This window comes from Pseudochaenichthys georgianus, chromosome 18 (assembly GCF_902827115.2).
Source record: "Pseudochaenichthys georgianus chromosome 18, fPseGeo1.2, whole genome shotgun sequence".
In the NCBI taxonomy this organism is placed as follows: Eukaryota; Metazoa; Chordata; class Actinopteri; order Perciformes; family Channichthyidae; genus Pseudochaenichthys; species Pseudochaenichthys georgianus.
Genome location: NC_047520.1, coordinates 2,494,427 through 2,499,426, shown reverse-complemented (window position 1 = coordinate 2,499,426; position 5,000 = coordinate 2,494,427). Strand labels below are relative to the sequence as shown.

At 39.7% G+C, this 5,000-nt stretch overlaps 1 protein-coding gene across 2 annotated transcripts in view; it reads left to right on the top strand.

Annotated features, from left to right (window-relative positions):
• The window catches only part of col4a6 (collagen, type IV, alpha 6), a 171,188-nt gene that overhangs the window by 104,602 nt on the left and 61,586 nt on the right, over window positions 1-5,000 (top strand). The gene's annotated exons all lie outside the window — the stretch shown is intronic.

The window sequence follows — 5,000 nt, the reverse complement described above, 5'->3', positions numbered from 1 at the left end:
ACGCTTTAAAACAGGACGAAAGTACTTTAGGATGTGCAATTATATGTCGATAAACACAATTAAAAGTGAATACAGGAACATGTTGTGAATCACCTGCACGTTGGGGTGACAGCTGCTGTACTTCTACATCTGCACTCTTATTTTGAAGGAGCAGAGAGAGGAGATAAGTGGAGAAGAGACTCACACACTGATACAGAAAGTATGCACACTAATCTCCACCCTACCTGACTAAACACAGCTGGGGTGAAGTCGTTTCACACACTCCTCTGGAAGCCTCTCTCCCCATGGTGTAAAAAAAGAGAGGTGAAGCTGACGGAGCTTCACTCGCCACATATTTCCCCTTAATCAATTCTGTTTTTATCGTTTTTTTTGTTTGCCACATTCTTGGCCGTCCCTGCTGTCAACAGACTCCGGGGTGTTTGTGCACCGTCTGCACACCGCTCCTTTTATTTAAAGACTCCTCCTGATTTGATTTCGGAGCATCTTGGCACACGGACCTAGTGTTTATAATAATTGCATATTATAAAAGGACACAATTAAACTTGCATGTTAAAGGTGGGGTAGGTAATGTTGGAGAAAGCGGCTCGAGTGCGCGAGAATTTGAAAATACACAACCGGAAGAAATCTGCCCCTCCCCCAACACACAGGAACGCGCACATGACCAATGAGGGCACGAGATCAGTTTGTGCCCCGATTGAAGGCTGACAGGCAGGTAGGCCATCCAGTTACTTTAGCCGGCTCAGATGATTGGTCGTGCTTTTCACAGCGCCACGGCTTCCACAGATGATATTTCTTTATGGATTTATTGTCAAAGCATTTCAGATATTCAGTGCTATCGGGATGTTAAGAGCATTCCATGGAATAAAACAAAAAGTGTATCTCGAGCCGGTTTCTCAAACGTACCTTTAAACGTACAAACGTACCCCACCTTTAAGGTAACATCCCCTTTGTGTCTCCATTCTTTCACACACACATACGGTATTGGGCCGAGGGTGCGACACCGTACTTCCGGTATCCGCCGTTTTACGCGAGGTGCAAGCAGCCATACACCGTCTAGGTCAGGGGTGTCAAACTCAATTTCATCGCGGGCCACATCAGCATTATGGCTGCACTCAAAGGGCCGGTTGTAACTTTAAGACTATATAAAAATACATATATAAAAAATATATCATATATATAAAATAATGTATTATATTACATCATTGCCTCTGCATTGGATTATCATCGGATAGGGTAATAACTTCATAATTAACTACGTCTGAAAGCAGAATTCTTGGGCAAAAGATTGCAAGTCTTTTCAGTGTGTATGTCCCAAAATGATTTAAAAAGAAAAGCCAAATTCTGGAGAAAAAATAAATAGAAGTGACATTTTGAAATACAAATCTAATTCTGAGAAAAAGGAATTCTATGAAAAAATGCATATTTTTGAAGAAAAAAAGGCAAATTCTGAGAAAAAAGTCATATTTGAGATGCATTGTGGGACATGTAGTTTATGGGCAACGTGCTTCTGTAGCATGTAACCGTATAATAAATATATTATATTCTTTGCAAGCTCTTGTGGGGCCACATAAAATGAAGTCGCGGGCCGAATGTGGCCCCCGGGCCTTGAGTTTGACACCCCTGGTCTAGGTGTTGCTAAGCTTCCTGTACTGAATATCATAGTCTATCGCCTTAATCAATATCTAGTCAACTCTAAAATACCACATATATGCAATGGCATGATAATATTATTGTGACAAGTGGGGTGTTCACCTGGTGGTTCCAGAAGATAGACGTAGATGCAGCCAACATCGACGAAGGCCACTTTCGAGGGTCGTTTTTCCATACGTCTGCAGGCAGTCTGTAAGGGCGATCCGACAACCCACACAGCTCTAGTGTACGCTGGTAACGACCGAGAGCACACCCCTCAAGTCCAGAGATGTAATCCGAAGACATGCAGCGATTTCTTCGGTCGTTAATTCAGAAAAAAAACCTAGTGCTACGTTAGCTAGCTGTTTACATTAGCACCTCCAGGATATTAGCACCTCCAGGAAAATGGCGTATTTATATATATATATGGCGCGCATTGCATTGTGGGTAGCTCGTGACGTCACTCCCAGATCAGCTGAGATCTGCCCCTTCCACCGAGGTCTTCAAAACCGGCCTTAAGACCCTCTTCTTTCGGCAGGCCTTCGAATAAACTTTGAGCACGGTACACCTGGAGTACTGCCATTTTTATCGCTATCTCCGACTTTTATTTTTGTACTCTATTTTATATTTTATTTTTTGATTTCTTATTATTATTACAATTATTTGTCTTTTATTATCTCAAAGCGTATCAGTATCCCTTGTTGTGAAGCACTTCGAGATGTGTCTTGGCAGATGAGAAGCGCTATATAAATTAAATATATTATTATTATTATTACTGTGTGTGAAAGAATTGTTTGAGTTGCACTCTTTTAGTTCATCCTCTTATAATTCAAAAAGTAATGGCGTCTGACTTGAGAATGAACAACCGCACGCTTATTATCTCGACGTCCCGATCTCCTGATATTTATGTTAAAGTCAGCGCGCATTCATTAGCATTTTCTCGTGCTTATCTTTCGTGACATCTCTCAAAATGCGCACTCAATATGTGTAGCTAAAGACGACACTAATTTCACGTGACCAATATGTAGACAAAGCTGGATAATGCTTTTTGATTGGGTGTTGGGTTAGCTGCAGTTAAATACATTTTATACACATTAAATATAATAATTAAAAAAGTGATCCCTTGTGATTTGGCTGTAACCTTAAAACACACATGTCTATCTGTTTCAACACCAGGTGCTTCGTGTTGCTCTTGATGATCAAAAGGAAACGCTTGTGTCCTCCCTTTTGCACTTTCTCTCACCACTATCTATCCTTCACATGCTGCTCTCCCTCTGGGTTCCTCCTTTTTATCCTAATGTAGCTATAATTGACTATTCCCAGCAGAGATCTAGTGAAAGCAGCATCACGTTTTTTTAAACATGGCATTTGAGCATAGTGGTCGATTGCTGTATCTGTATCCGCATTACCTCAGCAGTCACACCTGTACGCGGGTTTAAAAGCCCTTACATCTTTAAACGAGACATACATGTCACTTACATCGGCTGTTTGCACTCGTAACCTCGGGCTCACTTCTGAAGAACGCTATTTAGTTGAGGTTTTTAAGACTGCGAGGTAAAAATGCTGAGTTTTCTATTCATGGCTTTTTTTGTGAGTCTTTGTTTGGGGAAAAACCTACATTTCCATTGAAGACAAATTAAAATCGGAAAGGAAAATAGCTGTTTTGTTTACCCTGGAGTTACCTTATCGTACAGAAGCTCAGCTGAGAAAACACCACGTCTTTATGACATCATCTCCGTGAGACAGTGGACACTAATTGTGTTTTTATTGCGGGGGGAAAAGCACCTGGATGACGGGAGAGAACAGGTTGTTTGGTTTAGTGTCGGCCATCAGACGCGTCAGAGGAGGGGTGGGAATCAGTCTGAGAGACGCGGACGTCTCACTAATTAACATGTAATGAGACAGTAACTAGAAATGCATTACATTAGATACACTTCATTCGTCCCAGGGTCAGATGCCAGTTCACACAACTCAATCAAGTCAATAAAAGAACCCATGTCGTCGTATCTTTGCATTTAAAGAATACTCGCATGATGTATTAATCTGTAAATTATACTTATGATCGGGTAGTAGCGTCAATTAATAATTGTATACCTCCTTTCCTTTTGTGAACAAAGTCATTATGTTCACATATCCTCTCTCCATGTTTTCGTTAGTCACAAACCCGATGTTTCGTCAACGTCTGCACGGTCGACCGCGATGGCAGTAAGTGCTTTAAACACGTAGTCACCCGGGAAATGGAGAAAAACTCTGAAGCCATTTATTCAACGCCTGGAGGGTTTAGCGTTTGGGTATCTGGACAGGACAGACCTTGAAGGGTAGAGTTCCATGCGTGGAGTTCAGATAAAGACACAGTTTGACAGGTTAAGGAGACACATCCATACCTGTTTGACAGGAAGTACATCGAGCATGTAAAAGTAAAGACAGATGTCCAAATTCAAGTGTTTCCTGTAATAGATACAGTGCCGTATAATACAGTGAAATCAGAAAAGGATTAACTTGCAGAATGAGGCTACTAAAACTACGACAATACTTTTGAATTGCTAACCCTGGACCCTAACCCCGGACCCTTAAAGTCAAAGCACTGGCAGCAAAGATAAGAGAAAAAGCATCAGTTCTTACTTTAGCATCCACTTCAGTTTAGTGTTTTCAGGAAGACACAGAAAAAGGTTGGATGGTTGAAGGAGACGAATCGATTGTTCGACATGAAGGAAATATAGCATAGGCTCGATTATGGCAAAAATAATAATCTCGATTATTTGGGTCAATAATCGATTATTAAAAACGAGCATCCATTTAATAGTAATAGATTTAATTTGTTCGCGCTTTTACAGGTGCTCAAAGACGCTTTACAGATATAGTGAAGATAAAATAAATTAAAGGAACAACAAATAAATATATAGTTAAAGTTAAAGTCAAATAATACAAAAACAATCACACATTAAAAGCCAGATTTAAGAGGTGAGTTACTTTTAGTTAGTTTACTAGTTATCTACTTTGAAAACATCAATTTATTGGAGAAAAAAAAAATATGTTAACAGTTGATTACCCTAAACTTTAAGTATAATTCAACTGAAAATTCCAATTTTAAAAAAAGTAAAAAAAAAAAAAAAAAAGTAATAATAAAAAAAAAAAAACGTTTTATTTCGATTACGTTGTTTTCGTAATCGTTGCACGCCATAATCGTAATTGCGATTAAAATACGATGAATTGAGCAGCCCTAATATAGCATGAAAAATAAGAACAATTGCCTAATTTCCGCTTTTTCCCAGGGTTTATTCACCTCGTATCAGGCCTCATTTAAGTGGATCTTAACCGATGTGATATTAATCTGGAGAGGATTTGGTTAAGACCAAACCTCTCTCTGGAAG